Genomic DNA, 24,735 nt, shown 5'->3' with positions numbered 1-24,735 from the left:
ACCAAGGACTCCTTTGGCGATAGAGGATCAATCGAAAACTCTGAATCGCACACTTTTAGAGTGCTCTGAAGAGGTTTGTCCTATTTCCCGAGGTCAACGTGGTAAAACGATTCCATGGTGAAACCGAGAACAGGAGAGACTCAGAAAATCAACCAGACGACTTCTTAATCGTGCTTGCAAAACCGATAAAGATGAAGACTGGCTAAACTTCCTGAACTCACAGCGTGAATATAAGAGGTTCGTAAAACTTTCGAAACTAGACTCTTTTAGAGCATACTGTGAGAAACTGGAAGGTCAAAGAAGGACTTCCAGGCTATGCAAAGTCCTTAATAAGGATGAGTCGGCCAAGTTGGACTCTCTTAGAAACCCGGGATGGTAATTGCATGAGCCCCAGAGTTGCGTATATAAAGACACTCTTGGAAGTACACTACGCGGGAGAACAGGTCTCACAAGTGGGAAGAAGTGAGCTTGCGGTTTCTGCAAACCCTTCAACAAGGTGTTGGGAATTGGGATACTGCGAGAGAGGTTGCTACCAACGAAAAGAAGAGAGTTGCTATACTGTCATTTGAACACTTTAAGCACCTGGCATGGATGGCATCAACCCAGCGATGCTAAAGGAGGCTATAGAGCAGAGGATGTCTTGCTCTGCGCTACGTCCCTCCCTCTTGGCGGAAAATGACTATTCAAATCCAAAGAACTTCAGGCAAATCAGCTTAACCTCATTTTCGCTGAACTTTCTAGAGAGAGACTGGTTGAGTATCACATTCGCGAGAAGACGCTAACGTCGCACCCACTAAATGAAAACCAAAATGCTTACCAACGTGGAAAGTCCTACGAATCTGCGCTTCATTCTTTGGTTTCAAAGATAGAGGATGGAACTTTGAAGGGTAGTATACGATGGGAGTGTTCCTGGCGTGCGCCCTTCCAAAAGTTCTGTGATGCCGCCCGAGAGCATGGTGTTGACGAAACTCGAACAAAGAGGATCTATGCTATGCTCACGCAGAGATTGTTGTGTGCTGAAGTGGCTGTTGATCCCTACCTAACAACGGAAACGACGAAAGGCTGCCATCAAGGAGGTGTGCTATCGCCACTTCTGTGAAGTATGCAGATCAACTCACTATTATGTGGATTGCAAAATCTGCCAATACACGTTCAAGGTTATGCGGATGACGTGGCTGTACTGGTTGTTGGTCGAGTTGTCGGAACGGTGTGTAGAAATACACAACGCACCGTTGATTTGATTGACAGTTGGTGCCTCAACCATGGACTTTCAGTAAATCCAGATAAATCCACAATGGTATTATTTACAAAAAGGAGGAAACTGAATGGTCTTTCCCTTCCAGAGATGAGGGGTACAACCCTTTAACTCTCCGAAGAAGTGAAATATCTGGGAGTTATTCTAGACAAGAAGCTTCTATGGAACAAACATGTAGAGATGAAGATGAAACGAGCTCTCACAGTCTATGGGCTGTGTAGACAGACCTTTGCCTCGGCATGGGGATTTAGGTTTGAGATAGTGATGTGGCTAAATGTTGCTATCATTAGGCCGATGTTCGCTTATGCATCCATAGTGTTGTGGGTTAAGGTGAAACAAAAGAGTTTTTGCTGTAAATTGGCGACACAGTTCGACAAACTTTAAAACAGGGTATTTGCAGACCATCAAATAGCGGCTGGTCTTCTCCGATACACATGGTCCCAAAGTCCAATGGTGAATGGAGACCATGTGTCGATTAGAGACGTTTGAATGCTCAGACTATTCCAGACCACTATCCTATACCACCCATCCACCGCTTTGTGCACAACCACGCTAACTGCCGTGTTTTCAGAACCTTGAAGTTAGCCGAGGCGTTCCATCAAGTACCTGCAGCTTTCGAAGATATTCTGAAAACGATACGCATACCCTTCGGACGCGTCGAGTTCACCCGGATGCCTTTTGGTTTCTGAGGTTCATCCACTCTGTTCTGCAAAACCTTAACTTTTGTCTGGTGTACTTGGATGATGTTTTGGTCACTAACTCCTCTGAGTCTGTGCGTTTGGAACATCTCGAATGCATTTTTCAACGTCTCCTTGAGGCCGGTCTTGTGCTTAACGTTGAAAAATGCAAATTCCTTCAATGGCAGGTGATCACGATGAGACCGGATCCAGACAAAGGTCAGGCCATCATAGACTTACCACAACTTAAAACGGTCGAGGATCTGCGAAGGTTTTTGGATATGTGGTCCACAGAGGCCGTCCAAGCTTTTGAGCTAACCAATCGACAGCTGGCGAACGCTACACTCCCTTAAACTAATGCACTACTAGCCATATTCATCGATGCCTCATAAATCACATTAGATGCTACCTTTCACCGAAAGCGAACCAAATCTGGCAGCCGTTGAGCTTCTTTTCCATGAAATTGAATACAGCGTAACAGAACTGCAGCACTTTTTAAGCAGAAGCCCGACAAATCATCCCCTCGCCAACTCCGGCGCCTGAGCTTCACAAGCCAGTTTACTTCGGACATCGAGCACGTCTCCGGTAAGGATGATGTTGTTGCAAACGCTCTGTCACTCATTTTAGAGGTTAGAATCACTGCTTTTCGCATGGCTTCAAGTATTGCCTCACAATCATTCATAGGTTCACGGGATGGTCTGACGCAATACCTCTGGCCGACATTTCCGAACAATCGTGCGACGAGGCCCTTTGTCAGGAATGAATCTCATGCTTTGAAGTTCCGGTCCAAGTCATTACTGACTAGGGAATGCAGTTCGAGTCTACCATGTTGTCGGAGTTGGGCAAACTCCTGGGCGTCAAATGCCACCGGACGACTACGTTCCACCCGTGATAATAATAATAGGACGCTGGAACGCTGGCAGAGTTAACTTCCCCAAGGACCTGGATGTTTGCACACACATCTCAGTTTGCGTGGATACTTCCTGGAAGTCCTTTGGTTCGGCGAACTCGTCTATGAAGTTACAGTTTAGTGCAGTTCGCCAATTTGCGAGGCGAAGTATAAATTGAGGTTGAAAATAGTCAATTCAAAATTGTCGTTTGAAAGCGTCCAGCACTCAAAGTTCGCTTCATAACTTAGGGAGGCTTAAATTATACGAAAAACTTTGCTTGTGGTTTGGCCGCCTCGTTACGCTACGAGGTTCGCGTATTAACCTTCGCCACCAGGAATATTTGGGCTGGCATTTTCTGGCATCAAAAATGTTGCTTCAAAGACCGGCCAGACATTTTTCGGCAACAAAGGAATCATGTTTTCCATTGAGTGACAGGAGGGGTCCTTTCCGGAACAACGAGTATATTATAATGACAGTTACTTGTCCTTTAAAAGGATTTCCGCTCTGTTATTTAACGCTCATATTATTACTTTTTGAGCCCTTTCAAGCTCCTTGTTCGTCATATTTTGCAAAGGCAATGCCTCTATTCAATTATCTATAATTTACCTCAAATGATTCGTCCATTGTTTAGTCGCTACTGAATATTTCAACTTTTTTTTTCGGAATATTCTCATAAACAAATAAATCATTTTGAAAGTGCTTAGTCAGAAAAATGAAGTGGTTTATTATAACAAATGCTTTCAAGACGAATCTCTGGTAAACGGCGCCAGGGAAATATGTTGGCAGCCACATGGTAACGGCGGTATCTTTATTGAACCAACATCGACTCTTGCACCGACGAAAACTAAATTAAAGTTCGATACATCAATCAATGATCAATCAAAGTATTTACAGATTAATATTCCTGATTTTCACTTCTGAACCTAATCGACTACAAGTTTGGGTTCGAGCAGTTTTTATAAGAATGACATGAACTCAGAGCCAATTTCAAGTGAGTTCCACCACAAATTACCCCAATTTTTGTATCAATCTAGGAGTCACTTGCTTCAGACCTATCTGGATATCTGGAATTATTCCCGTTATTCATGAATGCTCTACATCCAATATATTAACCTCCACCGCTAATTACAGGTTAGAGAAAAAGGATCGATCCAATCTGATTGGGGGTACTTTTTATGCATTCACGATTGATTTGAAAGATTACTTCCAGCGAGGTCAAGATTCGTACTAATTTCGTCTGTTCATTCATCTTCAACGATGCAGATATCTCCTAGAATCAGCATCATTCCTCATCTACCAATTAACTGTATCTTTCCATCAATTCTAATAATGAATCACTTTTTCTTTTCCATTCTCTACAAATTTTCAGGTGAGCAGTTCTTTGCTCAACTAAAAATTTGTTTTTCGCATGGATTGGACGACGTCAATCGCATAAATGTTTTTACTGTAAATTTTTTCTTCATTGGCCAGTTCGCCTCAGATGTTAATTGAACACTTTTTACTCAGATACGTCTTAGCCATAAGAGAGATATCTTTAAATCATTACGCTACATTCCTATGTCAAATTTCGGTTGACCTTTCATTGGAGCGTACAATTTGAAATGCAGCGCCAAGAAGGAAACCCAAATGACTGTAACTGAGAGGGGGTCGCCCGTACTGCCCGTATCTGTATTTATTTTTTCCTGAACTATCTGAAATATCGATTAGTAGTACCGTAACAAATCACATGTATCAATGAATCCACGATAAAAGTATCCACCATATGTTGGGTCAGATATGGACCAACATTTCTGGGTACTTGAGTCCGCTCGGGCCAGTACCAGAGGAAAAAACTTGTTCCAGTGGAAAGCTCGTTTATGGTAAGTGATTGGCATCCCATTTGGAATTGGTAGTTGAAATTTGGTTTCATTTTACCTTCTGTGTTTCGTAAGACTCCATTTCTGCAAGATCAATTGTTTTTTCAAACACTTCTGTGGCGGCGCTCGGTAATATATGGTCTAGACGCGGACCAGGGTGTATTGGGAATGATTTAGTGAAAATGCCAGTACTTGATTCAAAAACCTTGAAATAATAAATAGAAAGAAGCATGAAGCACTTTCTGAGTCAAACTTGTGGTACCATTGCTTCCCGACCTTATGCAATGAGAATCGCATCGTAATCGAGGTTGCATGATTGATGTTGGGTTGCATAATTGATTCCTCGCTTCAGACGAATCAATATTTTCCAGAGAAAACAATCTAAAGCACTAGATCTTTTTTGTAAGCCTACCTAATCTGGTTATCTTCACTTTATAGTAGATAACCTTGAAAGCATTTCTCCCAATTTCTCGGAGAACCTCCAGCACTCCCGGGGACCAACAAAAAGGAATGCTAAACCAACTTGACGCAGAGGTTGCTCGCCAGATGAGCACTTCAGCAATTTCCGCTTAGTCATTTCAAGCCATCGAAGAAGATATTTTTCCACTAATTGGTTACTTTCTTATGTATCGGTTTCCTTCTGTTCAAAAAATAGATGGTTAGTCAAACTCTGCATTGGAGCATGTCACTTACGAAAGATACTTTTGCGGCACAATAGTCACGAACTTGAAAGACTACACCGAATGGTCGATGTAACCGGTTTCGCTTATTGTCCATTATTTCACTATCAAATATGCTGTTTTTGAATGCGAGTTTCAGATGAACAGGAAATTCACGAAGATGCGTATCTTTTTCTGATTTTCGTGCTGATTGACCTCTTTGAAGACACATTCAGGAGCTTTGCGGACTACATCATCCCTAGTATCTTTTCACTGTTTTCGTATCTAAGCGGATGCTATTGTTACGATCAATGGATTTATTGTATCTGAAATAATACTTGCACCTTTTTGAGTTAAATCTTTTTCTGCTGTTTAACTTCATTAGGACCAAACCAATCCATTTAAAGTAGTCAAAATTACTGGAAAGTACGCAACAGTCAAACCATAACTTACAAAGGTCATCCAACTGCTGCTGTTCCTGTTGTAGTTTCATTTGCATCAAACATAAAAGAGAGAGTTGATTAGAACATGCCAAAGATCATAGGCCAAATTCAAGTTAAAACGTATGTTCAACAATACCATCGACAAGAAGACATGATTCACCGCAGAGCTTTCACGTACATCAATAGTAGCCATATTATGCATAATTTGATTTGTTGAAGATCCCCATGGCCACCTGCGGCGATTCTGTAAATGTTATAGGTACTTTGGTCCAGATAGACAGCTGCGATCTATCAGAAAGCAATTAATAATGGAAAACTAGATGAATGGATGGAATACTCTCTGTTATCTGACATCGACTTTTCGATAGCTTTTGTGAAGAGAATCGATGCTGATTGAATGGTGTCGCCTAGAGCTGAATTCTTCTTTTCGCAGTCGATGATAGACTAGGTGACGTCTTTTACTGAGGAATGTTAGGCAAGTCACGGATGTATCACCGCCATTCAGTCATTTGGAGAATAATTAGCTCCTAGACATTTTATGATGGTCATTCGTTTCAAAAACTCTCAACACTTGACCTTACAAGTCAATGGCACGAGTCCAGAACTAGCGTTGGCTTTCAGGGAACATTCCCTTGTCAATAGCTCTCCCGGTATGGACTCCTACAGTGGTAGTTCTGCCAATGCAAACTGGAGATGGCAAATGATCACTGGATGGGTTTTGGGCCAGCATCTTTGATAGGATGTCAAAGACTAACTGGACGAAACAATGTTTTGGGGTCGACAGGACGGCCTGATGGTTGGACTAAAGGAATTACTGACTTCTTTGTTTAGTTTAGTTTAAATTACTGGGGGAAGCCGCAGCTCCGAGCACTCAGGTCTTTGTTAGGCCAATTGTACCATCCCCGTAAATCGTCCATTCAGTGGCTTCGCGTCTACGGTGTTCATAGGCTTTAGCGAAACTGAGAACATTCTCCAGAGGCAGAGAGTGTGCAGATTCTTCATTGAAGAAAACCTTACCAAGGTGTCTTCGTGTGAGTTCTGAAGGGGCCGTTCAGCTGCAGATGAAGTTCAGGGCCGTCTTTTCCAGACTTCTTTGTTTAGTGCGGCTTGCATGATGGTATAGACGTTCCACATAGCACCATGGTAAAGATAATTTTAAATCTACAGATTAGCTTTCCATATCTGATGACATACAATGTTGATATGCAAAGTGGTGTTATTAACTAGAATGGTAACCTGTTCATTGCTTTCCATGTTTTGGAAAATTCGTAGCATGTCAATTAGGAGCGCGTGCTTTAATCGATGAACCACGGGTCGAGGTTATACTCTTCTGTGGAAAGTCACCACACTATCATGGGTTGCCCAAGTAGCCCTGATATGCGCTCTTCATTGGGTTTGCCCGTTTATGTGAGACTAGTGAAGGCAATGTGTTTTCAGAGCATTTGAACCGCACTTCTGCACGCAAGTCCGCCATTTGGTGCAAAACCCCCAGGAATCTCTTGGTGGACGCAGTTTTTGGTGTCGAATTTTTTAGTTGACCCCAGCATTTTAATGAAACAAGCAAATTGTTTTTTAATTAAGGATAATCCTAGCAGATTGTAATCACCGATGACAGGAACAACTGTCTCCAGGAAATTGTATTGTGCTGACGTTTCGTCAGTTTGGCTGGTTATTAATTTTTTGTGGTCTGGCTGCAATTCGTCTATGTAAATAGTTAATCGTAATTCTCTTTATATGATCACTGGGTTCAGAAAATTATTTCTTCTTAAAATGATAAAGCTAATAAGTCTACATTAGATATAAAAACCATTTAAACCCTTAGGTCAGACTCTATTTCTATAAACTTACCGTTTAAAGCCTAGTAGGTGCTCTGAGACGAAGCTATTTATCTTGCCGGTATGGTACATGCGTGAATCTGAAATAAAGGAGAAAGCTCTCAATAATCTGGAAATTTTGCAAAAAAATATTTTACATATTAAAATTCAAAGCAAAAAGAAGCTGATCTAACAAAAAAGGTGGCAATTAAGAAAGTTGAGATATCCCACAACGGTCTTCCTTAGTAAATAGAAACCTATTCCAAAGGCATACTCAACACTCTTGTAACGCTACTTAATACATTCTTTCCACTCTGGGGCTTTTCCCTCCTTAGATTAAGCGCAACTCCGGGTTTGAGGAATTTTTCCCTATACGAGGACGAACAACAAGTACTTATACAAAAACTTATTCCAAGAGGATTATTCCAGTTTCTTTTGCCCCTAGAGACTATCTTCAATTCGGATACCAATGAAATCCTAAATTACATTAGATATGATCTGCCCGAATCAGAATAAGTATTGTGTGCATATAAGTGTCACATGTCAAAGTTGCGGTATTTAAAAAGCGACAGAAATGAGAGCTGGTGTGGAATTTTGGCAAAAGTGAGCTGGTGTGGAAGTAGCAAAAGAAAGGAGGAACCCAAAAAGGTTATTTGTCAATCAATAGGGCGGCATTACGCCTTTCATTTTTCCTTAGTCTTTGCCCTGTGTGGAAACGAGATCTGCTTGTCTGAATCGAGTTTGTCATATCTCTCAGTTATAAGTTTGATCATGATGTAGCCAAGAAGCTTTGAAATTGCCTTTAGTATATTAAGTACTGCTTCGATCGATCTTTCAGTTATTTGCCATCGAGCTATTCGACCGTGCCATTGTAGAAGCGTACTGTACGGATACGCCGCGTTCGCATGCAGCTCCTCCTACGGGAGTATGGGTTCTCCGGTAGTTCTAAGAAAAAATAAAAAAATACAAAACATTACGTATCCTCTACCCGTTATTTGTCGACCAAGTGTGGCTCAAGAGCTTAACTGTATCGGAAACCAAGATGTGCTAACTATAGAGCCATATTTGGGCGAAAAAATAGCTGCATCACCCGAAGAGTCTATTTTCTCTGTAGCTCAATGGACGGGAGACAAATCAGGACTAGTCGTCATACACCTATATGACGTTCTCTTCTCCTTCTTCAGCACCTCGGCAGACCAAATTTTCCTTTGGCGTGATACTCTATCGGGGGCCTTGTGCAAACGGGCCCCTTTTTGTGCAAACTGGCGCCCTTTTGTGCAAACTGGGTTACGTATCCAAAGAAGTCGCTGGGCATATCGACTACAAATTAATGCCATATCCGTGGGTCCAGGCATGGATCCTTGCAAAACGAGCCAACTACAACGACACAAGCCGATGACGTTGGCAAGGAACATTGTGAAACAATCATGACGGATTGTAAAACAATCATGAGGCCAAGGCTGAGAAGTCACCAGAGCCAAAAACAACACCAAGGTGGATTGAAAAACTTCTTTGAAAACACTGAATGGCTTAAGAATCGAAGGTAAAACCTATAGGCACAACGATGTCCAGAGAAACCTCGATAGAGAATAGATTACTTCGAGGCAAAACTAATTGCTGAGTAGGCCAGAGAAACCAAAGAACTATTTTCACCAAGGTATGGATGTGTATACTCGTAACTGGGCCTCGATTTTCAATTAACTACCTGAAAAAAGGTGTTCTGATCACAACTTGACCGAATCAGCATGGTAAAGATTTGTTGCAGGAGATGATACTCCCTTTATCGCTTATTTCGTGGGGTAATTCTATTCCACGGGGCCAGGGCATTACTTCGCATACTAAACACAGACATTTTCGAACGACGAGAGCCTAGAAAAGCTATAAGCCAAGCTGAAAATGTAAATCATCGTGCACAAAAACGAGGGTCAGTGGGTGATTGGTTCCAAAGGGAGAGGCAGTAAAAGTTTCACTCTAATAATGGGTGGCGGTCTTAACGCGCGAATCTGCCTATTATGAGCATTTATACTGAAATTGTAACATGCAAACTTTGCAATGAGGAGAATACAGTGGCTGGGCTGAAGCTGCAAGGAACCTTGAAAACTTTACCAAATTGTGCTTGATAAAAAGGCCACAGATGCAAAGAGGAGTGAGCAGGAGCATTGCCATGGAAGTGGCTCTCCTTTGGATATGCGTGACTATTTTTCTTAATTTTTTGAGACCGAATCAGCAACACTAGTGCCGTTATTCTTCCGAGTTGATTCACCTTGAGCAGGTTGTGAAGTTAAACGTCCATCTAACGTTCGCCAACCGCCGCTTCACATTAAAATTATTTGGATAATTTTATGAACATTATGAAAGTCTAATTTGGGCCTACTTATTTATGATTGATTTTCTTTTGAGAGCTTTTCGAACTAAACTCTCTTTTGATATCATCTAAGGTGGCACTTTTGTGAGATAATGCCCCACATTGGGCGCCATTTATAATTATCTTAGATGTGGGTAGTCTGAAGTTGTCAATCGTCGACAATCTTTCAAATATTGCTTAGAAAATAAGCATGGCCTATAAACACAGCATAAATTCAAATTATAAGAGAAAATTGTTTAGTTAGGGGTTGACCAGGGAAGAGGGAAAGAGGGGATTTTGAATTCGATATCTACAGGAAGCCGACCCAGACACAACAATCCATCACATCACATCAAACCATGATTTCCACAATTAGATCGCGGCATACAACTTCATGATTCACAGGATGGTCACAACACTGCTCAACGAGAAGAGGAGAAATAAAAACAATGAGCTACATCCTGCAAACTGCCAAGAAAAACGGATACAATAGGAACCTCATCGAAAACCGGATTCAAAAGAAACTACGCCAGGCCTCAAGGCAGCAACTTTTAACACTCCTCGAGGAGGCGAACACAGAATCTAGGTAATGAATAAAATTAACCTACGCGGGTCGGACGCAGAACATCAAAAGACGGCTACATAAATGTGGACCAGCAGATGATACCTGCTTACTTAGGTTACAATCAGTCAAGGACAAACAAATAGTGTACGGAAAAAAGCGACATTTATACGGTTTCCTGCCTAGGATAAAAACGGCTAGTCCACACCAAGGTAACGCCAATATTTTGAAAGAAGTGAACGACGTTAGAAAACTACACTCCTGCTCCTAAGCCACCACATTTCAAGAATTCTTGTTGGGGAAATCGGTCGCGGAAACTATTGTAATGCTTAAGACTGCTTATGAGAATGCTGCCTTATTTAAAACCAGAGTTTACAATCGGTTTTCACGTTTTAAAAATGGAAAAATGTCTATTGAAGACCAACTTCGTTCAGGACGCCCCTCAACGTCAAGAACTGATGAAAATGTCGACAAAATCAATGCCCTCGCTCGTGAAGACCGTCGCCGAACCATTGATCACCTTTGTGAGATGTTGGGAATGTCATGGAGTTCAATTCAGAGAATTTTATCCGAAGATTTGCACATGAGAAAAGTTGCAGCCAGATTCGTCCCGCGCCCTCTCACAGACGAGCGAAGGGAGCGTCGACTTCATGCATGTTTTGAGCTTCAAAATCAGCTCGAAGAGGACCCTGAATTTTTTTCCAAGGTGATTACTGGTGATGAATCGTGGTGCTATGGATACGACCCCGAAACAAAGCAGCAATCAGGCCAGCGGAAGACAGCTGGCTCTCTTCGTCCCAAAAAAGCTCGCCAAGTGAAGTCAAACGTAAAGACAATGCTAATTTGTTTCTTGCGATTGCGATTGCAGAGGTGTTGTGCACGTGGAGTTTATTCCCCCGGGTCAAACTGTCAACCAGAAGAAGGTTTTGAAAAGATTGAGGGAGAGTATCCGGAAAAAAAGGGCAGATCTTTGGCGCACAGGCGACTGGTTCTTCCAGCATGACAACGCGCCGGCCTACACCGCCCTTTCCGTGAAGCAATTTTTGACCAAAAACGCGATGAAACCGTTTGTCCACTCCCCATACTCACCGGATCTAGCCCCCTGTGTCCCCAGACTCAAAAGGGATATGAAAGGAAAGCATTTTGCCACTGTGGAGGAGGTGAAACAAAAATCGCTGGAAGGCTTAAAGGACATCCCGATGAGTGAATTTAAAAAATGTTTTGAACAATGGAAGAAACGTTTGGAGAAGTGCGTTGTAGTCAAAGGCGAATACTTTGAAGGTGATCAAAATTTGGTGTAAAAATATTGAGAAATATAGTAGTTATGACGAAATTCCCGTTTTTTTGGGTCCCCCTCGTATTGGCGAAAAAAAAATGAGCGATACAGTACCTTGAGAAAAAAGCTAAATATAGAAGGCCCAGCTGGTTATTTACTGCCTAATAGATGAGCTCTTTATGATTCTAAAAAACGACATTATGCCCGAGAAACACTGCACTATGAAATATCTACAACGCAAATGCCTTCTACAAAGAAGTTACCTCCGGAAAATCATTTTCAAAGTTTAATTTTGCATTTGAAAGCATAACTTTCTCTTGACTTTTCTGGCACACTTTAGAATACAGGGTCTGGCACACGGTCAGTTGGATTTCGACTGCGAAAAACTCATCAGATCGATCATATTGCGATCAGCAGTAGATTTGGGAGTTTTGTTCTGAATGTACGTATCAAAAAGGCTGCAAATAACAACCTCAAAGGGGATTGCCATTTAATGGTGTCTAATCTTCACTTGCGTGTCACTATGCATCAACAGAAGTAGGACAATTTTATTACTACCAAGGAACATAAGCTTCAAAACACCGTCCCAATAATTTTGGTAAGGAGTGGACAGCCGTCAAAAGTGGCTTTGTTACCAGTGCGGATAAAATTAATGGCAACGTTCCAAAGAGTTGGATCAGTCTTGAAACATGGAGGAGGGTTAATGAACGTAAAGAGCTGAAAGTATTGAAATGGCGTGTTAATTATATGAGCTGTAGGTTTATTATAATGAAAAAGGATGAAAAGTGCGTTGGTTAGGGAAGGTGTCGCGAAGGGTAACATTTTTGCAACCATATACCATATCATCATATCATATTTAGGTGGTCATAACCCCTCCGATGGCTCTGTGAGGAACTTTGAACGGTAGGAATCTTAGGACTTTCCCAATCAATGGAAGAAGGGGATGAGCGTTAAGGTTCCAAATAATGGCATCCGTCTCGAGTGCGACAACTAGAGGGGTATTCCTGGGAAAAGACGAGCTAAATAAGCCTGAAACACATCAAGGAACACTTAGAACGCTTTATCAACTGGGGGTTGGATGGTTTCCGTTTCTGTATCGACCGCTTACCGTGAAGCACCTCCAATATGTTGATATCTGTTTTGTTCTCTTACCGAATCAAGGACCTTGGTGAGGCGGTTCTGGGTTTCAGTCTGTCAGTCAGAACTATTTTGTCCAAAATCTGTTCCACACAAAACGCTCTTTCTGTGGTATTATATGGGAGCAGTACATGGAAAGTGATTTGATGACATATTGAGAAGGGCGACAACTTCATTGCGGCTGCATTGGAGGACGAATGTAAGTTTCTAGAAAAATCATGGAAGGAAGCATGTGACTGAGAACCGACAGCAATGGCGAGTGAGTGCAGTTAATGGACTATGCCCTAAATAAGGGTTTAGGTTCTCCTCTAAACTGCTGATTCATAAGCAGCAGCGTATCCATTTCAAAATGATATTCAATTGAAAAAGTGAAAATTTCGTCAGAGTTTCAACAATGGTCTACCAATTGGTTTCTTAGTCTTATACAACACATTCGTCTCCTTAACTCCCTAAGCTCCGTGCATCAACCGGATCGCCGTGACCACTGTACATATGTACATGCAATTTGCTAATATGAACCCTCAAATGATTCTTTGATGATGTTACAACATCACGTTTTAATCTCGATCTCCAAATATGAATTACATCAATTTGATTGCGGCAAGAAACCCAATTACCCTCACATTCCTCGCATACAAAGGAGCTTTTTAGCTCCTCCAACCATTTAGACGCCTCATAAATCATGCAAGAGCCTCCGGTTGCTAGTTACCGGGTGCTTTGCTACGTCGAAGAATAAACTATTCATCGTGAACAATACACACAAATCCAATTCGCGTCCAAATAATCAATTCAACATGCCGAATTTCGCTTGAGCCGACACTCGCAAATGGAAAATAATTAATTACGCTATAATAATTTATTTGTAATTGTTGAAACGAAAATACCCACGACTGGGAGGAATGAAACATGCAAGTACATAGCGAAGAGTATTTAATTACGGAGGACGTAGTTGCCTCTGTTTATCTCCTTAAAGCGTTCTAATCGTTCTAACACGAGACGATGAAAAAAAAATTTGCCAAATCACGGCCGGATTATCTCACAGTTTCAAGAAGATACATATGTGATTTCGGCAAAAAAGATAGTTCTTTGGTGTGAAATGATTTTTTACACTAGCAGATGTGAGGAGCTCTTATGACTCTTCTAATCCGTCTGAGTGTGTTTCCTCTTGGGTCAGAATTAAATCCACAAATCGTTAGGTTCATATCAACCCGAGAGTAAATGACTATTTCACACCTCGCAAAAGATTGCTGAAATACTTAAGATGAAATGGTGTCCGGTTTGAAGGTGGTCGCTACTATTTCTAGTGAATCAGACTTCGATGAAAATCTAAAGGAAATTTTTGGGTATCCCAAAAGATTGATGGTGCTATGTAAAGCTGGAAGTCAAAATTGATAGTTCTTCTGACATATTCTTGGGAAAATTGAGTTCATAGCATCTTAATGAAGTTTTCAAACATTGATGAGGCTATTGACTTGGCTGGGTCAGTAATCTGTTGTGAAAACATTTGAATTGGAAAAGTGTCGACTATTGTGAAACGGTTTATCTAAATTGTTGACCGATTTCAGTCTAACGTCTCCAAAAGCAGTATTTCACAACCATTTCAAATTGCAGGCGGTTCTCCATTATGTGGCTAATTAAATACCCCCCCTGTAGTCAGGTTTTTCAGAGAGTCTCCGCTTCCCTACTTTAATTACTTACGAATTACTGATACGTAGGGAGAACTTGACAATGAAGTTCTGCTTCAATAAGAAGTTGACATACGGCTTAAACTAGCAACTGATTACTTGGTACACTGATGGATCCCTTAAGGCCGAGGGAGCAGCGCCGGGGTTATTGGTCGAAGGAAAACGCATTTTTCATTACTGGGTAAGCATACCAGAATATTTCAGGCGGAAATAAGTGCCATAGACAGCCTCCTTCAACCCCAAAAAATACGTATATGGGGGGCAGCATATTGGCATTCTAATCGACAACTAAGCGGCTATTAAGACCCTTAGGCCCTACCAGGTAAATACCAAAACAGACTCAACATGCGCGGCTCGCTCAATATACTCCGGGTTTCAGGCCACATTGGGTTAGAAGACAATGAAGCAGCGGACAAGCTGGCCAGGAAAGGAGCAGCGATGCCCCTGTACGGACTGGAGCCATTGTGTGACATTTGAAATGGGTTAATGGTTGAGGGAACTTTACTGGGTGAACTTATCAGGAATGGAACAGTCCAGGGTGCTCATGGGGAGATGCGAACCCAAGCTCTCGATAAATTGTTTAAACCTTACCATGAAGAGCCTCGGCATCATAGTGGGAACACTCACTGGTCGCTGAGGCAAAACTATCACCTGTGGAAGCTAGGGTTTTCTTCGGATATTGCCTGCAGATTTTGTGAGGAGAGTTATGAAGCCACACATATTCTGGGGCAGTAACGGGCACTTGTGCAAAGTAAATTCAGGCACCTGGGAGAATACCAGATCCCAGATTAAAATACTTGTAAGAAGGGAATATAATAAAGGTTTAGACGATATACTATAGTTTATAGTTATAGTTATCCCTGAATGATACGGCTGGAGAGAAAGCCACCCAGATCACTCGATCGGTGACGGAAGCATGCGATGCTACTATGCCCAGAAGGCGATTGCTCCCCAGTAGGCAACCCAACTACTGGTGGAACAACGAAATCACAAGTTTGCGAGCCGCATGTTTTCGGGCAAGGAGGCTTTGCCAGAGGCTCAGGGGAAAACCCGGTGGCGACGGTCGAGAGGAGGCACACAAGCAATTGCGTGGTCGCCTAAAGGAAGCCATTCGGAGGAGCAAAAAGAACTGCTTCAAACAGCTGTGCGACCATGCTGACATAAACCCTTGGGGCGAGGCTTACAGAGTGGTGATGAAAAGGCTGCGGAAATCACCCCAGGTGACCTGTCCGCGCCTCCTGAAACAGATTGTTACCACTCTGTTCCCTCACCATGAAAATAGGGGAAGGCAAATTTTGGTCCAGCTAAATGACGACATAATACCGCCTGTAACTGTGGTAGGTTCGGTGACAACAAGGCCCCAGGTTTGGATGGCATCCCCAACCGAGCTTTGAAACTGGCAGTGAAGACTAGGCCGGAACTTTTCGCCAACACCTTCGAGGCGTGCCTAAAAGAAGGAATATTCCCTGCCCAGTGGAAAAAGCAAAAGTTGGTGTTGCTTCCGAAACCTGGCATGCCACCTGGAAACCCAGTGTCTTATCGTTCTATCTGCCTGTTGGATACAATGGGGAAGATGATGGAGAGAGTCATCTACAACAGACTTCGGCCCATCGTCGAACCCACCAATGGTTTGTCGGAACGCCAGTTTGGTTTCCGACGCGCCCACTCTACGGTGGACGCAATTGGCATGGTGGTAAACCTGGCAAAAGGTGCACTGATTTCTGGCGGCTGTTGTGCCGTGGTGGCGTTGAATGTCAAAAACGCATTCACCTCGGTCAAGTGGAATAGAATTAAAGGGGCGTTGGCTGACATAGGTGTCCCCGGATACTTAGCGAATTTGGTGGAAAACTACCTCTCAGAGAGGACTCTCTGGTATGGGACGGATGAGGGCCCCAAAGAGTACATTGTCACAGCCGGGGTACCACAGGGATCGGTTCTTAGTCCCCTGTTGTGGAATATCATGTATAATGGGGTGCTTGCTCTTCCCGTCCCCGAGGGGACTACGATTGTCGGCTTTGCCGACGACCTAGCTGTGGTTGTTGCAGCAAAACACCCAGAAGATGTGGAGGTTTACGCAACAGAAACAATGAGAGCGGTAAAGTCGTGGCTAGAAAAGGCCGGGCTGACCTTGGCGGACGCGAAAACGGATGCGGTTTTAATAACGAAACGCATACGCGACATACGGTCGTATCAAAGCCGGCTATCAAATACCTGGGGGTAATAATTGACACCAAATTGAGTTTTAGGGAACACCTAGAGTATGCATGCCAAAAGGCAGCCAGTGCCACCACGGTACTTGCAAAAATGCTGCCAAATATTGGTGGGCCGAAACATTGTCGGAGGTTGGTGCTAGCCGGAGTGGTGCGCTCCATCCTGCTCTACCCGTCGCCTGTGTGGGCAGAGGCGCTTATAAACTCTCAGAGACGGAAGCAGGTGAACACGGTTTACCGGCGGATGGCTTTGAGGGTTTGCAGTGCTTTTAGAACCACATCAAATGAGACAGTATTGGTGGTGGCAGGGATGATCCCGGTTGACATTCTGGCCAAAGAAATGAGTGTCCTGTACAGTGCAAGACATATGGAGGGGCATGCACAGCCTTGAAATGCGGCAAGGTCAGAGTCGCTTGATCTCTGGCAACGCAGATGGGACGAGTCTGCGAAAGGTCGGTGGACGCACAGGCTCATTCCCAACATTAGGGTGTGGCTTGAGCGAAAACATGGGGAGACCAACTACTACATTACCCAGTTCCTCACGGGGCACGGTGGTTGCTACAGGCAGTGTCTGCACCGCTTTGGGTTGGATGATTCTCCGAACTGTCCCAGATGCGATGGCATACCGGAGGATCCAGAGCATGTGATGTTTCACTGCCCACGATTTGCGATGGAGAGAAGGAGCTTAAACCAGGTGCTGGGCAGGAGCGGGACCCCGGAGAGCTTGGTTACTGAGATTACGAGGAGAGATTACGAGGAGAAGTGGCTTGCGGTTGGCTCCGCAATCATCCAAATGCAGGAGGAGTTGCTGAAGGAACAAAGAAGGAGGAAAGCTGCAAATAGGAGAAGGATGAGTGCCTAAGAGCAAACCTACCCCGCGAAGTAATACCTAGTTTATAGTATACTGTAACCAGTAAAGGTGCATAATAGTGCAGTGCGACATCTCTTCGAGATTCGGCGTTGCTGCAGGTAAGGGAGGTTGAGAGTATCAAGCAGGAAGGATAATCTACATGGGGAAAGTCCTTTTTAAAAAGAAGGGATCGAGAGAATCGTTGTAAAGCTTCCAGAGCAAGGCAGTGAAAGTTGGGGAAGATAGATAAAATTACAAAGCAATATTCAAGAAGGCTTCTAATAAGGAAATTGGAAACTGTCAGGGAGAGATACGTTGAGGCAAAATCGGGGGTTGAATGTAGGATGCAACTGTACAGTTTAGAAAACCCGAGGAACTGGGAAATGAAATGAAGATTTTCATCGAAGCTTAAGCATAAGTCTTGAAAGGACCTTAGAAGTGATAGGGGTTATCTGCTGAGAGAATATGTAATGCATGTTGAAGAGGACTTAAGCGAGTAAAACTTTGAGTGGTATTTGCTAGCGTGTCAGCCTTTTTCACCAAGCACCAACGCACCAGTGAGAGGTTGGGTTGCAACAGAGCGCAGTCCAGCGGAGATGAAACAAATAATCTAAAATTGTCTAAATAAAGTGACCATGTGCGGATGTGGGAAGCATGAAGGTCATTAATAAAAAATAGGAGGGTTAGGGGCCTATACTTAAAAGCAAAAAAAATCGCACAAGCCTGTGTTCAAAGGGGTTTTTCCTATTTTTTTAAGGCTTTGAGTGAAATAAAACTTTATTAGAATCGATTCTCTGTCTGTCCGTCTATCTGTCTGTCGATTTACTCGGAAACGGTCGCGAAATTTGGCGAGAGTATGCGCTCTATAAATCGCCTTACATATAGCACGTGGCGCTACTTTGTTTTAAGTTTAAGGGAGCTCTCCACGCATGCCATTTTTTCATAGAATATCGTCATGTGAGGTATCAAATGAATGGGCTCGATTAGTACTTTTTTAAGCCGATCTTATTTCTGATATTGCAAGAAATGTAGGGATGAAAAGTGTAACAGGTCTCGTTCTTAGAACCTTGTTAATCATCCCAATGAATGCTGCAATGTGTGCCTGCAAGCCCTCTTCGAAATGGTGTTGCATAGTAAGTCCGCGTGATTTGCGGCCGCTATTTGTCCCTGTAATAAAGCCAAGATCCATTGTTCCTTCTAATATAAGTTTCCCCAGAAGATATAGGATCTGCTGCCAAAAAATTCCTGCTCTGAGATGCAGAATGAGGTAAATCACTCTGAAAAACTTCGATATACTCTGTCGAGTCATTTTCCTCCAGTGACATTCTGCATTAGAGTGAGAATAAAATCAAGGTCCATCGGTCAATTCGCGTGTTCTCGAGAGAACTTAAGGCAAGTTCGACTCGTCATCTTGTGTAGCCTCCAGTTTGTTGATATCTCAGTAACATACGCTCAATGGAATATCGGAATAAATTCAGGAGGTGAGCCATAAAATAATATAGGAGGGGATGTTGACCAGAGAACGGTTGGAGAGGAGTATTTTGTAGTTGATGCAATCAAAGTCTTTAAAGTAATCTGTGCAGACGACATGTACCTTTTGCCATGAATTAAGACATTTAGGAACGAAGTTGAAAAAGTCGAGAAAGTTGGAAATCTAAGTGATTTTGGAACAAAAAGAGGCGAGTTAGGTAAAACGGTAGTTCACAGCTAGAATATGGTGTCCACTTTTGTGAAAAGTGACAATAAGCGTCTTTTTCCAGAGATGACCAAAGTACCATTTTTCTATACTTTTGCTGACATTATACACAGAGGGAGGGAGATATATCGGTTACAATTAAAGAGGAAGATACTAAGAAGCCCATGGAGATCATATAGGTGTCAAGTTTATCAATCAGGGTGTGTGAGGGGGGTTGTGTTGGGGGAAGCTTTTGCAGCTTCTGAACACTCAGACTGTTGTGGCCCATTGTACTCGACTCTTCCGGCTAACGGAATATCCCCGATTCGTTTATATATCGCAGAATTTCTGTTAGTGGGTGTGATGTTACCCGTTGCAACTGGTGCACATCAGCACCAAAAATCTCATATCTCATATCAATCAAGGACTCAACCAACAAGTAAGGCGAGGCACGGCGAGCGACTTAGAACAATCTGCACCTAAAGGAGAACAGAGTAGGTCGAAGGGGAGGGTTGGCAGTAGAACCAGCAATGGATGGAACCGAGAAAAGATTGAGTGGGGATACAGGAATTGCGTGTAGGACCGATCAATCCGGTTGCTGCTCCCTTCCATGAAAATTTTGGAACGTATTCTTGACAACCGTATTCGAGACATTGTTCAAATACAGGTGCACCAAGTCAGGTTTATCTACATTGCGCTTTTGGATCTGGAAAACGCCTTCAATTGTGTGTCACAAGAACTTAAGTGGTAAACTTTGCGATAACATCTACCGCTAGAAAACTCGAATATTAATGTTTGAATTGTGGCTGGTATATCAAAACCGCTTGTGCCTCCATTGGTGCTCATCAAACGCGTGAACATTGCCACATGGGACACCAACGGGCAGCGCGCGACACGCTGACCTGTAGAGATGATGTTTTCCCAACGTCGCTTAATGCAGCTGATTTTAAGCAACTTGTTCAAAAATGGAATGGCACTATCACCATTAGTGGTAGTGATCTGCGCAGAACTGGGCCATTTAAATATATTGCATAAGTGCTATAAACCAATGGTGAATTGTGTTTCATGTATCAACGCAGTTTTGACTAAGTGACATTCCATAACTGCGTTCTTTATGATCGATGTATCGACGAAGGTCTCCAATCCAAAATTTACCGCAATATCGTCCCCTCTGTCACTTTATATGGTTCTGAGTGCTGGTTCACTATCAAAGACAATGAATGGTGCCTCGCTGTAATGAAGCGACTGATCAAAAGGAGCCACCCGAAAGAGGCAATTGCTGAAGAAGAAGGCTTCATCGACTAGGGTATAGACTTGAAATGAACAAAGTCGATGACATATAATATTTAGCAGCTAGAATCTTCCTCCGCCGAATATATTTTTCGGATTTCTGTGATAAACCAAGTTGGCTAAGAGCGCAGCGATGTGGGGGAAGAAAAGATGTAATACATGAAATGATCGGAAAGGAATGAAATTACTGGCTTGGTCACACGTTAGCTTCACGGAAATTGAACTCCTGTTTTTTACACAGAATTGCAACTGGGCCGACAGAGCTCTGCTTCAAATTCATAAATTGAATAATTAGCGTCGATTTTGACATACAGATGTTGAATGAAATATGGAGGGGTAACGCTGAAGTAGTTTCGAAAAGTAGAAATCAAAAGTGTGGTCCAAGGAGTTGTTTCTGGCGTTCAATTATAAAGCAGAACAAGTATCTCTGAAAGAAGAGAGTTAGACGGCAGAATGGGAAGGATTGTTGGAAACGTGCTAGAATATCATAATTAGTCAAGTTGGGCATGAAGAAGTTGAACTTTCTGCACAGGAAAAAAGGAAAGAATTGAATTTGATAGTAATTAATTCAGATAAATTGTCAAACAATTTTTTCGATAGGCGAGAAATGGAAGTACATTGAAGATATAATGAACAAAACACAGCTGGGTGGGGAGACACAATCATAAAGAGATCCCAGGGAGAGGATGTGGGTTTGACGCAGAATGGACTTTTAATAGCAATTAAGACTCCATCATCACTGCACTCACGTAATGCATCCGGCTTCGTATTACAGCGAAAAATTGAGTACTCTTCAGTGAGCCCGGGCCCAGGTTTCCAAAATACAGATGATATAATGTTGTTGAGCAAGCACGGCTTTGTTCTTAAACCACTAACAATCTGGTAAAATAAGCGAACAGTCTAGACAGAGTCAGTTACATAGCCGAGGGGTCAAAAAATTTATCTGCGAATTAGTGTGCTTATATGCCTTTATGAACCAGCCTCACGGTCAGAAAAAAGGATTACTGGTAAAGTCAGTTTCGAAATGGTAAGATACTTTGAACGAAGATATCACGCGGTCGCGGTTTCTGTCTTTTGTAAGTCTAACATATAATATTGCTAAAAATCAGCTAACTTTGCTAGCCTGCAGAAAACTGTTTTGGTGGTGCGACTGATATGAGAAGGTGAAGTATTTGGATTGAATCCACCAGAGGGAACCGGTACCTCATCGACGGCAGAATTGATGTCAGGAGGTCGGGCTGCTATGCTGTTGTTTGGGATCTGTTGAGGGGACCTCAAGTTTGGTCCTATTTTTGGGACGCGACCAAGACTAGATTAGAGACTTTTTGAGAATAGTCCCAGTCTTTAAAGATGGCCCTGCTATAGGCTGGCCAGCAGGCGGTAATGCGTACTATAGCAGACTGAACTGTCACAAGTGTGGTTGCAAGAGCCACGTCATGTGACTGATCTTGGATACCTTCCGCTATCACAGGAGTAATTCCTGGTTTTGCTTGAAGATATAGTCTTCCTTCCGTCATCTACTTAATGGCGGGCCCCACCCATTTTGAGAAGCAACTCCCTCCTTAGTTGTAGTGCACGGACCACTATTTTTCTTGGGCGAACACCCAACATAATGGAAAAAAAATTATTTGTTGATGGTTTCGATCACTGTATCTCATTAGACACTGCCTTACCTTAGCCTTACAAAGCAACATGACTGAAAGCGACTACGATTATTGACGGCTTTGTATATATCATTTCAAAAACCTGGCAAGGGTATGATTTATATTGACCGAGAACGCCGATTTGTAACCTTGGCTAGTCCAGACCTAGACAACTACTATTTTGTTTCAGAGTAGTGTGGTCTGCAGGGCAGGGGTGGGGCAGTGGCTACCCTGGGATCTAAATCGTCAGCCAACCGAATTTTTTTTCAATTCCTTGTTCTTTAAATGTTGGCACCAGAAGCGATTTGCACGGAGTCTTGTTCATGTGTTTTAACCTCCTTTTGAATATTCTCATGTAAACTTTGTTCGAAACACCTAAGCAAGAATCGAAGGTGAGTTGTGTAACGGCAACGCCATTTTCAGTTACCTTAGGATCCGCAAAAGTTAATTCCCCCGGAATCGTCAGTGAATGTAAATCAGATATTCAATTAAAAAGCCAAAATTATTAACACGTACTTCATCTCTCACCTCAGCACAATCATTTCCAAAGAGTTCTCACCTGCAGAATGCTAATGTGTAAACATAATCACAGAGTACTCGTACCTGTGTACATGCCTAAACAGTTTTTTTTGTCCATCCCCCTTACCGTTAGACATAGGCAGATGAATTGAATTCAAACTAAGTATTGAAGTCAACAGTACGCATCTATTCCGTTCGCTAGCTGGAATCACTATCGTAAAAAGCCCGTAAACATTTCGATGTGTTGGTCATGTAAATAAGACATTAGAGCGACAAAGCAGATACAGGTGATGAATAACCGACGGTCACACCATCATCGTCGCCGTGGTCATCAGCTCCATTGACTGCTAAACACCAACATCACCTCTTCGAGTGGGTACAGATTAAAAATCAATAAATTTCTGTTTAGATAAAATATGCCGGAGAAAAGTGCGACACAGCCATGGGCACATGGTACGACACATACAGACAGAACATGGGCGCGATTTTGAAATAAAATTAATTTAAAATTTAGATTTTTTCCAATGGACATAAATCGTTTTGTGAAAGATGTTTATACGCGATGAAATCAGTGGCTATTGGCGGGGGGTCGATAACCTTCTTTGGATATTTCTACATAATTTCACCTGACAGAAGTTGATGTTTTGTCTTTTCGGAAAATGATTTGTGACTGAAAAAGGAATTCACTTATTATGGTTTGGCGCTGAAGTATTTTTATAGCTAAAAACTTGACGGTATAACGGATCAAAAGATACATATATAAGACTGAAAGTGTATGAAGCCGATTTGTATATTTTGTATATAATCTGGTCGTTAGCTTTAGCCCGTTAGCCCGCCTATTTTTCCCGAAATACCCTACAATAAAGTGTCTAGGACCAGGTCAAAAATTATGCGCCCCCGTGAAATTGAATAGTCAATTAACTTTTAGGAAATTCTTTACAGTCTGGATCCCCGAGAAAAGTCCGATCCCCGAGGAAATCATCCTCTTTCTCTTGCTCCCTCGTCAGGCCTGTTTCTGCAAAGAAGTACCTTGAGCATGAAAATTTTGATAGGGAACCTCTAGTCCACTTGTAAACTTAAGATAAATAAGTGAATCCAGAAACTCGGCGCTTCAGATATGAAATGGTTTGTGTATTTTTTATGTAAGAATATTTGAATGTACGTTTACCCCATTTACATTTAGTTCGTCATACTTATGTATTTACAAGGTACATCTCCTCGCGAAAAGGCAGCATCATCATTATCATCAACGGCGCAACAACCGGTATCCGGTCTAGACCTCCCTTAATAAGGAACTCCAGACATCCCGGTTTTGCGCCGAGGTCCACCAATTCGATGTCCCTAAAAGCTGTCTGGCGTCCTGACCTACGCCATCGCTCCATTTTAGGCAGGGTCTGCCTCGTTTTCTTTTTCTACCATAGATATTGCCCTTATAGACTTTCCGGGTGGGATCATCTTCATCCATACGGATTAAGTGACCCGCCCGCCGTAACCTATTGAGCCGGATTTTATTCACAACCGGTCAGTCATGATATCGCTCATAGATTTCGTAATTGTGTAGGTTACGGAATCGTCCATCCTCATGTAGGGGGCCAAAAATTTTTCAGAGGATTCTTCTCTCGAACGCAAGCCAAGAGTACGCAAGGCAGCAAAGGCTAGTTTATCTCTAGCAAGGGTGATGCCAAATATTGGAGGGCCGAAATCTAGTCGCCGGCTGCTTATCGCAGGGGTGGTGAAATTCCCCCTGCTGTACGATGCTCCTGTCTGGGCGTCAACCAAAGACGGTTAAGTTCGGCATACCGGCCAAACGCGCTGAGGGTGTGCAGTGCATATAGAACGATATCAGGTGAGGCAGTGTGTGTCATCGCGGGAATGATTTCTATGGACCTTCTGGCGAATGAGGCACACTGTCTCTATCGGAGAAAGAAGGTGAATCCGGCCGAAGTGACT

At 42.7% G+C, this 24,735-nt stretch overlaps 1 protein-coding gene across 2 annotated transcripts in view; it reads right to left on the bottom strand.

Moving 5' to 3' along the window:
- The window catches only part of LOC119651765 (cadherin-99C), a 466,245-nt gene that overhangs the window by 332,300 nt on the left and 109,210 nt on the right, over positions 1 to 24,735 (bottom strand). The window contains exon 2 of one of the 2 annotated variants that reach the window (XM_038055505.1): positions 7,629 to 7,695. The exons of the other annotated variant lie outside the window; for it this stretch is intronic. The gene's annotated coding sequence lies outside the window, so the exon portion shown is untranslated. The remainder of the gene's footprint in view (positions 1 to 7,628; positions 7,696 to 24,735) is intronic. 2 annotated transcript variants of the gene reach the window in all.

Source organism: Hermetia illucens, chromosome 3, assembly GCF_905115235.1.
Source record: "Hermetia illucens chromosome 3, iHerIll2.2.curated.20191125, whole genome shotgun sequence".
NCBI lineage: Eukaryota > Metazoa > Arthropoda > Insecta > Diptera > Stratiomyidae > Hermetia > Hermetia illucens.
The sequence above is the reverse complement of the archived record's forward strand: the minus strand, read 5'-3'. Positions and strand labels throughout refer to the sequence as shown.